The sequence below is a fragment of the Lytechinus pictus genome, chromosome 18 (genome assembly GCF_037042905.1).
Source record: "Lytechinus pictus isolate F3 Inbred chromosome 18, Lp3.0, whole genome shotgun sequence".
In the NCBI taxonomy this organism is placed as follows: domain Eukaryota; kingdom Metazoa; phylum Echinodermata; class Echinoidea; order Temnopleuroida; family Toxopneustidae; genus Lytechinus; species Lytechinus pictus.
Window position 1 is genome coordinate 3,576,530 of NC_087262.1, and position 11,865 is coordinate 3,588,394.

The window sequence follows — 11,865 nt, forward strand, 5'->3', positions numbered from 1 at the left end:
GGCGTAACCGGCAGACGCCCCCAAAAGCTGAAGGGCGAACTGAAATTTACCAACAAGAAAATGTCTGGCATAGTTCACTGGAACATTTGTCAGAAAGCCCCGAAACCCTACACCACCCATCGCCCCCCCCAAAAAAAAAATGAACTAGATCAGCTGACAAGGTGAAAGATGTAAAAAGTCGAACTTCTTTTTTTTAGTCAAGGATGGATTTAGCTGATAAACCTTAAAGGTATAGTGTATGATTGGTTGATCTCAGACAAGGTCAGTGAATCAATTGTAAAAATATTATTTTCATTAAATATCTATATCAATGCTCTACTTTATCACTCAAAAGAAATTGGTATAACTCTTCTATTTTCATGATATTGAGGGGTGAAATATATATTATAATATATCGTTTAACCGATATATTTTGTTTCCGCCCTCTCGAGTTAACAAATAAATTGATATTAGAACACCGTTCGAATCATGCATATTCATTACAACCTCATGCATATTGATGAAATACGTCATGGCGCATGCGCCGTATCAAGAAATCCCCGTATCAACAAAGTGCAGCGCTGTGTGCAGAAGTAGCTGAGTAGAAGCAAACACCGAACGTTGCGTGCAAGCTCAATGAGCCGATGCTAGCCGGCTAGCGATTAGTCCACGTCCTGGACGATTTTTATTGATTGGGCAAACCAGGGGCAAACCTTATCGGACCGTACCGGTACCCCCACGCGCACACATAACCAACACACACGCGCCCTCCACTGATTCACTTACCCCCAGTGATTCACCTAACCCACTGATTCACTTTCCCCGAAAAAAAAAAGTTGTTTCGTGTGACTATTCAGGGGGTGTGTGTATGCGTGTTATGGGGATGTAGTGTGTTGTGTTTGGTAGTCGTATCGTACAAAATACCAACAGTCCAGGAGGTGGACTAGCTAGCGATATGCTTGCGCTCTGCATGCACGTCTACTTTAGACATAATCCACTATTAGCGATAGCACACACTGGACAAGCATATTATATGGAGCTATATATAGCTCCATGATTGAATCATACGTGAATAAGGATTCAGACACTTGGATTATCGAACGTGAATGACGAAGCAAAGGATTGCCCAATACGGCTTACTTTCGGAATATAATGTCATGAATCTGAAAGTACTCCAAGACTAAAAGAGATACGAGAATCCCAAAGAAGGGCAAGGGCCGAGTTTGATTTGACGGCCACCTCGCTCTTTGCGCTCGTAGATGGCAATCAGAGATATGATGACAATCCTGTTCATGATAACCAAAAGTGCTTAGAATGTCAGAATTTTAGTTCAGAATATCAATCACTTTTTAAGCCCAAGTGATTGATATTCTGACCTAAAATTTTGACATTCTAAGCACATGTGGTAATCATGAACAGGATTGTCATCTAATTTTAACTAAACAATATTGAAGCGAGCGCAAAGAGCGAGATGAAAAAACTTTCATATGTATATATATAGACGGCCACCCCCATTCTGTCTAGGGCCGAGTATGAAGAAAGGGAAGGGCGAAGAGAAAAACGATTATTTTCAGGGCGGGATACAAAATAGTCAAACATAAAAGGAAGATAAAAGTTGATGGGACCATGGAGGACACACAGTATTGACATGAAAGTAGGATTATTCTTCGTTGTTTAGACTGAACTTGCGAGGTCAAAAGGTGAGCTGAGAAAGCTGTTGATGCGAAGTATGTAGCGTAGTCTACATCGTGTAGACCGTGACAGTGTGTGTATCCGACCAATGCATCAAATTTAGAATACAGTGTTATTTGGTCAATCTTTACAAGCAGAGCAGAGGCGTCATGAGCCAAAGCAAAAAAAATTAGGGGGGGTAGACGTAAGGGGCAAGATTTCTCGGAAAACTCTTATTCTTGCAGCCACACAAGAAAGCTTGTAGCTAGATGTGGAGTAATGAGAAGTTGAGTATATTCAATATGGTCTATGGTAGAACCGTTGCGCTCTAGGTATGCAGAGGGGTGAATTTCGGAGCCGACCCCGGGGGCCGACCGGCATGTTTTACAACAGAACTTTACAAGTCATGCCGTTTGAAACAGGGCAACGAAGTACGTGAAAGAAGACTAAGCAAACTTGGAGAAGCAACGTCCGAGGGGATAGTAATTTACGTCTGCTTTGAAACGTGTATCAATTTCCAGAGAATGGGTCGCAGAGTATTTCTCCAGTATGGGGAGGGTGGGGGTAGCCTATAGGCCTAATCAATCCATCAGTGGATGGATGGATGGATGACTGAAAGAATGAATAGATGGATGAATAGGCATATATATGAATGGATCATCCGATGAATGTATAGGCCTAACCCCAAGAATGGATGGACAAAGACAAATGGATACCAATGACGAATAATAGATAGGGGCGCCCCATGGGAGCTGTTGTTGAATGGGCTACCCCTTATTAAATAAACAATAAACAATTAAAAATAGATGGAAAGATTAACTTTTATTGCAACAAATGAGAGGAAGATAGGCCTCCGGGATACACGCATAATACAGTGTGTGCACGAGCAGTTCAACTGTTGAAAAAATGTGAATGACTGTGGTGCGTGGCGACGTGAGCAGGACAAAGACATCACTCACATCTTGATTGGCATAACGTAGACTTATTTAGCAATGAAAGTGGAACCGGGAATTGGGACTCCCATTTTCCTGCTATAAATATAGGAAAAACGAATGATAACTGTTGTTTTATAGCCGAGGAAATGTATTCTTCATATTGGGATTGGGACCAAGGAGATCCCGGCGTGTCAAAATTTCACAACTCATGGGGAAAATAATATAATAATCATTTTTGATGATTGAAAAAAAAATGTGCTCAGTTCACACTGTCACGATTTTTTTTCGGTGGGGTTACCTGCAGAAAAAAAATTGACAAAGCAAAAGAAAAACATCGTTGGTCATTCCATACATTTCTCAAATTTGACACCTATCAGAATTCCAGGGGGTGCTGCCCATGGAAAATAATACATGCATCCCCAGCTCCCCCCCCCCCCCCCGCTTCCAAGAGGCATATAATCGCGGAACAATTAATCGTATCAGAAAGTATCAGATCAGTCAAGGCGATCGTATTGATCGTAGAAAGTGTTGGAATATGGTTCAACTATTTTGGAGATCAGTTATGAAAGGCCAATCGTGCATGGTGTTCGTGACGGATTGCACTTTTGTAGGAATAAGAATATTTTGGGGCGGGAAAGTCGCCTACTTCCAAGCGGTGATGACTTTCGGGGAAAAAAAGAAATTTGTGTTTGAAATTTTTGGGCAAGCCCATTCTGGCGAGGTTCAATGGGTATACGCCTATTCTGATGTATTTAATTTATGGTGATGTGATGCAAATATGTTGCTGATAAAAATATAATATTTTGCCTTTATGTGTGTTTTACAACTCACAGGGGGGGGGGAGGGGTCAAGGAGAATATAGTAATAGCTCTGAATACTGACTGAGAGACACTCCGATCTGCAAAAGTGAAGGCAAAGCTGTCATGGGGCAAGCAAACAAGTAATACTTTCTTGAATAGGCATACCATAATAAAGTTTGTGAGAATAATATTGAAATAAAGAGAAAAATAACATTGAGAATGCGAACATAAGGAATACACACAACCTAAGGTTAGGAATTGTATAAACAGCGAAAAATACAGAAAGATGTTATGAACATGCTTTCACTATTCATGAATGTATAATGCAATGATATAAAGGGAAAATGTTTTAAGTTGAATTTAATTTTAACCAGTGGCGTAAATAATGAACATAACAAATGAAGGGGCCAGATATACATATAGGGCACAAATCTTGATTTTTTTTTTTGTAATCTATGATAGATTTTGACATGATATTCAGATAATAGTTTCCCTTCTCTCTTTCCTTTTTTTTCTTGGCCGTGACAAATTTGGGAATCCATACAGCCCAAGCCTTATTTTGAACGCCACTGATTTCAACTGAATATCATCAGAAAAATATTTACAAGGTAGTCAAGTGGCAGCCGACGCAGCGTGTAAAAACAGTATGAATTTCATTGCATGATAATAATAAAATGATAAATGTCATGTGTGGTTAGCGGAAACGAGGATAGGACGTTTTGTAATTCGCTATGCAGTAAAATAATGAGAATGACTGAAACGATAAGGACCGATATATATTCAAAATATAAATTTCATGAGAGAGAAACGATTCAAACAATAACAGAGGATAATATTATGTTGCGTTCAAATTCCCTTTTGATCGTTCTTTTGATTCCCTTTCAACAATCTATTTCTGTCTTCCTTTCTTCCCTCTCCTCCTCCGGGCTCCTCCTTCCCTTTATTGGGGCGGCCGAGCTAAGGATGGAGGGGGTATCGGATATAAGGAAGCAGTTTAGGTGTTATGGCACATGACAAGTTCAATTCAGTGGCCTAGTACTAGTAGGTCCATTGGTAAATTGCCAATTCGTCAACTGCCAACTCATCCATTCACCACATGGTCTACTTTCATTTAGTCCATGCAATGCCAATCCGTCCATCAACATTTCATCGAACAACCATTTGGTCCAGTTTGTCCAGTATCCAATTCATTTTCATTCATTTTGCACAATAACACGTCCAATAACCAAATTGTATATGGACTAAATGACTATTGGATCAGATGGTTATTAGACGGAATGCATGCATGTGGATAGTGAAGTAGTGAACGAACTGATGGTAGACCAAATAATGATAGTAGACGAGTTGGCATCAGACGAAATGGTAGTAAACCGATCCGATCAGTGGACTAGCGCCTAGTATCACGCCGGTATAGATAAGGAGGTACAATGTTGGAAACGATGCCCAGCGGACATGCGCGTATCCAGGATCCATGATTGAGCCCGACTATTTTGGCGCCCCTGTGAACTTTTCGGAAAATGGCACCCCGACCCGCCCAGCACGGCAATCATAGGTGCCTTAAATGCAGTTTGAATTATCGTATTTCATAATCACGTGAAAAAGGCATCGAAGACCACTTTTTTAATGTGTTCATGAAAAAAAAACATCCATGAATATGTTTTAATCACCTTTTGAAATAAATAAATGCGACCAGAAAGCACAGAATTTTAAGCATTTTGGGGTTTCAATTTAGTTCAACTTCTCATCAGAGTGGTAGACCATACTAAAATTATGTGCGGGAGCTGTAATTTCTTAACCGGGGGCGGATCCAGCTTTCGCCAATAGGGGAGGGGATATTTTCACCTCTTTTCCGATCGAACATTCTGAGTTTTATTGCAACCGTGAACATGATGGGTATATGTATTATCTAAACAATATTGATGCGAGCAAAAAGAGCGATATGAAAATTGTTCATATTCTTACCTAGAATTTGGAAAAATCTATGAGCACTTTTGGTAATCAAGAACAGGGTGGGTATCAACATTTTATGCGATCGTGAAGTGGAAGCTGACAATTTTTGAATTTCCAACCCAACACTGGACATTATAAGCACTTTTCACATGTATTGTATAATCATGAACAGGATGGGTATCTAACCAAATAATTAATGCGAGCGCGAAGCGCGAGTTGAACATTTTTGATTTTCTGACATAAAATTTTGACATTCTAAGCACTATTGGTTAATCATGAACAGGATGGGTATCTAACAAATCATTTAATACGAGCGCGAGGCGCGAGCTTATTTTTTTTGATATTCCAACACAAAACTGGACATTCTAATTTGTAATCATGGAAAGGATGGGTATCTATTTAAACAATTGTTTGTGCGAGCGCGAGGCGCGAGCTTAAAAGTGATTGATATTCTGAACTAAAATTTTGACATTGACTAAGCACTTTTGGTAATCATGAACAGGATTGTCATCTAACTAAACAATATTGATGCGAGCGCAAAGAGCGAGATGAAAATTTTTCATATTCTTACCTAAAATTTGGAAAAATCTATGAGCACTTTTGGTAATCAAGAACAGGGTGGGTATCTGTCAACATTTTATGCGATCGCGAAGTGCGAGCTGACAATTTTTGAATTTCCAACCCAACACTGGACATGATAAGCACTTTTTATAACCATGAACAGGATAGGTATCTAGCTAAATAATTAATGCGAGCGCGAAGCGTGCGTTAACTTTTTTTGATATTCTGACCTAAAATTTGGACATTCTAAGCATTATTGGGTAATCATGAAAAGGATCGGTATCTAACAAATCATTTAATGCGAGCGAGAGGCGAGAGCGTAAAGTTTTTGGTATTCCGACCCAAAACTTGAAATTCTAAGCATATTTTATAGCCATGGAAAGGATGGGTATCTATTTAAACAATTGTGCGAGCGCGGAGCGCGAGCTTAAAAAGTTATTGATATTCTGGCCTAAAATTTTGACATTGACTAAGCACTTTTGGTAATCATGAACAGGATTGTCATCTAACTAAACAATATTGATGCGAGCGCAAAGAGCGAGATGAAAATTTTTCATATTCTTACCTAATATTTGGACATTCGAGGAAGCATTTTCGATTATCATGAACAAGATGAGCACTATCAAAACAGTTTATGCGAGCGTGATCCAAAGTCGGACATTCTAAGCACTTATTAACCATGGACAGGATCGTCACCTTACTAAACAATTAATGCGAGAACGTAGAGTAGGATGATTTTTTTTTAATTCTGATCTAAAATTATAGGCACTTTTGGTAATCATGAACAGGATGAGTATTTGATGCGAGCAAACATGAATTTGGCGCCCACCCCCCTCCCTTGGTTAATTGAACCTGAATTTGGCGCACCGGGACAAACATAAAATAGGCGCCCTCGTGTGGTGAACATCCATTAGGCACCCCCTAGGTTGAACATCAATTCGTCACCCCCCTATGTCAAACATCGATTCGGCAACCCTATGAAAAATATCGATTCGGCGCCCCAGCCCCTAGGTTGAACATCAATTCGGCGCCCCCTCGGTGCCCCTATGTCGAACTTCAATGCGGCCCCCTCTTATGTCGAACATCTATACGGCGCCCTGAGGTAAAACATTAATTCGCCCCCCCCCCTCCACCTAGGTTGAACATCAATTTGCCACCCCCTATGTTGAACATCAATTTGGCGCCCCCCTATGTCAAACATCAATTCGGCAACACTATGGAAAATATCGATTCGGCGCCCCAGCCCCTAGTTTGAACATCAATTCGGCGCCCCCTCGGTGCCCCTATGCCGAACTTCAATGCAGCCCCTCCTATGTGGAACATCTATACGGCGCCCCGAGGTAAAACATTAATTCGCCCACCTAGGCTGAACATCAATTGGCACCCCCTAGGTCGAACACCAATTCGGCGCCTCCCTAATTCGGACATCAAGTCGATGCCCCCAATGTCGAACATCAATTCGGCTCCCCTATCTATGTTGGACTTACATTCGGCGCCCCTATAGGTCGATTATCAATTGGGCGCCCCCCTCCCTAGGGCGAACATCAATTCGGCGCTCCCCTTTCCCTCTTTTGTTTTCCTCCTCTCTTTCTATCCCCCTTTTCTCTTTCTATTGTTCTTTCCCTCATTTTCCTCCCCTTTTCTCCCTATTTTTGGCGCCCCTTTTTCGCCCACCGGGGGGGGGGGGGGGCGTGCCCCGAGGGCCCTCGAATACGCGCATGGTGGAGCTACGGATATAGAGAAATAAGGACAAAGATGTAATGAAAATATAAGAACTCTTGAAATATTTTACATTTTCTAGGTAAACAAGAATCCAAAGCGTATAAATAATGCCCGGCTGAATAGACCTCTATTTGCATCCTGTTTGATATGCTCACGTTTAAATAACATTTCCTGCAAGTTCCATTGCAGGCTAAATAAAGGGCAAAAGTATAAGTTTTTTCTTTGAGAGGGGGGAATGACGATAAATAAAAATACCAGCAAGTGCGATGGGTGATAATCAGGGGCGGCGGAACGTATTTTCATTTGGGGGGCAAAAGAGGGCATTAATATGTATTTTTTATGCAATTGAAATTTTCACCATGAGATTATCATCTGCGTTAAGTAGTTGTGCGTTTTATACTAATTAAGTTGAGCAAAGCCTTTGTGAAGTCTTTTCTGATTGATTAAATATGTAATCAGGCTTTTTTTTCCGGGAGCGAGCGTAGCAAGCAAGCGGTTTGGAAACATTTTCAAATCTGAAGTTGTGAAACTCGCTTTTTGGTCAATTATTACCGCGCAAATTATTGTTGAAAGAGCATCCTTGCGAGATGTTGTGAGCGCAAATCGCGGGCTCAAAATTTTGGACATTGCATGTACTAATAAGACTTGAAAATCAAGCATTCCGAGCAATTGTTTTTGTTGTCATGAAAAAGATGTGTATGTAACTGAATAATGGACGCGAGTGCGATATTCCAACCTGAAAACTGGACAATCTAAGCACTTTTTGAAACCAATAAATAATAATTGATGCGAGCGCGAGCCGAAAATTTGTGATATTTCAATCTGATGGACATTCTAAGTTTTGAAACCAAGAATAAACAATAATTGATGCAAGCGGAAAGCGCGAGCTGAAAATTTGTGATATTCAAACTTGAAAATTGAACATTGTAAGCAGAAGTTGTAACCAAAACACTTGCACCCCTCTCCCAAAAAAAATCCCAGTAGGGAAAAAATGGAAAGTGTGATTTTTGTGATTTTCTAACCTAAAATGTATTGTTTGACTTCAAAAAAGGTATTTTATTTTGAAAAGGGGCACACATCATTTTGAAAGAAGGGCACTTTCCATTTTGAAAAAAAAGATTTTTTTTCCTACTGGGATTTTTTTTTGGGGGGTGCAAGTGCTCTCTGCCCCCCCCCCTCCCCCCCCCCCGGTGCTAATATGGCCTCGGGTTATAATTTTTAATGTAAGTTGAAACTGGTATTAACAAAACATGTTGGTTTGACTGCATCAAATTTTGATAACGATGGTTTTCTTTAAAATATATATTTTTTACCATTTCGATCCATTTGCATTTATTTTGTTGTCCGTTCATGACATGCCCAGCGCTTAGAAGTCGTGCCAAAACGTGATTTTGCATAGAGCACACTCGCTGAACCATCATCGGAACTTCGGAATAACAAAGAAATGGAAGACCCTTCCCCAAATAATTCCGCCTAGCTGTATGTCCTCGATATACATCTCTCCATGATACGTACGCAATTTTATTCGCCGAGCCCAGAGGACCAAGGAGGAGTGGGGTGAAGGGGGAGGCACCCAGGAGACGTTATCATCAATTTCACTGAGAAAACCGTACTAAAGTTTTGGTCACAAAGTTGGACAAAGTCAAACGTGATACTTGTTTAGTATATACTACCATAACAAGTTGAAAAGAAAAATACAAAGAGAAACTTTCGGGGGGGGGGGGGGGTTAATCGATGTTACATAAACATCAATTGCTTATAATATACAGGCCTGACGTACAGGTATCATAGGCGGATCCAGAAGGCCAACGGGGCGCCCCCACCCTATTGGCGGTGCATAATAGGGGGAAAGAAATGGAAACAAGTAATAGAATGGAAAGCAGAGGGTGGGGGGAGAAGAAAACATATAAGGAGGAAGAATGAATAAAATAAGGTGAGGGTAATTCAGACTTGGGGGGGGGGGAACCATGTCACTGCATAAAACAATTTAGCCCGCGCTTCGTGTTCGCATTGCCTCAGGTTCGATGGAATATCTATTTATCAATACCTATTAATTTATTTATTCATTCAGTCATATTTAAAAAGGTTCACAAGATCAGAGTTGTAATTACTGTTTTTTCATCTTGGTCCTTGTATAATAAAACATAGTAAAATAGCGATTACAATAAAAAGGTATTATTCATATCAAATTAAAGAAATATCAGCTAATCGATATAAACAAAAACAGGCCTTAGTAAAACAAACAAGGGAACTACCATTTACTAATTCAAATGCTTGAGCGCAGTTAGCCCAGCTGAAGCCGGGGTATTAGCATGGCCCGCTGGGAGAACAGTTTACGGAACTGAAGTCGCTATACCCGGTGCACCATAGGCCCTACGTACCGTTATGATTATTTTGTTTTATTATGATTAATCTTCAGAGCACATTTTCCCGAGGAAAATTTGACAAGCGAAAAAAAAGTGATTATATCGATAGATTTTTACATAAGAAATATTGATTGTGCCTCTGAAGGGGGGGGGGCGGGGGGCACAGCCGGCCCGTGCTGCATGGATCCGTCAATTTTCAGGACACAATACACGATTTCCGAAAATTTTACCTCGCGCTCGCATTTTTTATAGGGCTTATGAGTAACCGTTACGACTATATAGATACAAAAAATAGCTTTGAGCTGCGGATCGATCGGGGAAAATATTTTTCAACCCCCTCCCTCTTTATTAGTGAAAGCTGGATCCGCCCCTGGATATTGTAAAAAAAACACTAGGCCACGCGGTATTTGTCCAATTTAATTGATAAATACGTTGAGGCAGTATATTGACGAATTCAGTGGTGGAGAGCTATAGGACACACAAAGCAAATAACGAAATTGGCGGCCAATTAGCTAGTTCAATACAAAATGATTTCTAATTTTTCCTTTAAAAAAAATGTAGCAGGCCTATTATTCAAACAATTAAGAAATTACAACGTACTACACGTGATAATAATGAACACATCAAAATACAGAACCTGAAGAAAATGATAACAATTCAGTGAATCGGAAACAAAACAAAAATACATATAAAAAACTAGAAAAAATATAATAAATAAGAATATAGCCCTTTCTCTCCCTTGCACCTTTCTCCCTCCCTCCATACCCTGGAGAAATAGAGAAACAATACAGATCAACGAAGCAAAGATGAAAGCAAGGAAAAGCCGTCAGACTTTGTTTTCAATGTACACGCTTTCTACGAAATGCAATAGAAACCGGGAAAGAAACCCGTGCATTCACGGTGTACAGACTCCGTATCCGCCCATGCGCCGTACCGTGCATCGGCACTTGATTGAGACTCGCGCAGAGTCGAGAGCTAGAGATATGAATATTCATGAGCAGGTATTGATGTCATTTGGTCTCAAGGTGGCGCTCTTCATTTTTTATGTTAGTTCAAAAAAAAAAAAAAAAAAAAGCTCACTCGGCAAATCTTCTCATCTTTATATATTTTTTTGAGAATAAAAAAAGTTTTTTCTGGCCAATGCAATACATTGCATGGACTCAGAACTTGTTTATGAATATCGTGGAAAGTAAAGAGTGAAATTTAAAAGAAAGTTTTGAAATAAACCAATGACACAATTTACCTTTAATGCCCCAAATATCACAGGAAAATATAAATAAATATAATTAACTTTCTTAACCTCTGAATGCACTCCTATCCACACATGTTACATACACGCATCTCTAATAAAACATTTTATCACCCTTTTTTCATGTACAATTTGCACCAACCATTCATCAAAGACAAACAAAAAATCAAGTAATACCTCATATGGTTTACCATATTCATAGTAAAAACAAACATTAGATATTTAAATGTTCACCAATACTTCAAGTAAGGATATTGGAGTAATTGGTTAGTTTGTTTTATTTATAAAAAAAACTATTTCCTCTAGTGCCTTTTCAAAAGAGGAAGTGCCCTTTCCGCCCCTCCCCCTTTCAACCGTCGCTCTGTTACCTCTGCCTACAATCAATTACTAAGGTGTTAGTTACAGGTCCTTCATCCTTAGTGATATGTCAGGCAGGACATGACATTGTATTGACGTCAGTGTAAAATGATATACTTTTAATATTTTACTGGAAAAATGTCAGATGTCACATACCTCATTTTGATATTGTAATGGTTTTTCTCAATAAGGGAACACAAAATAGGAACATAAAAACGCTGCAACTGGGAAGATTTAACACTAGACACAAAATAACTTCAAGGGAAAACAATATC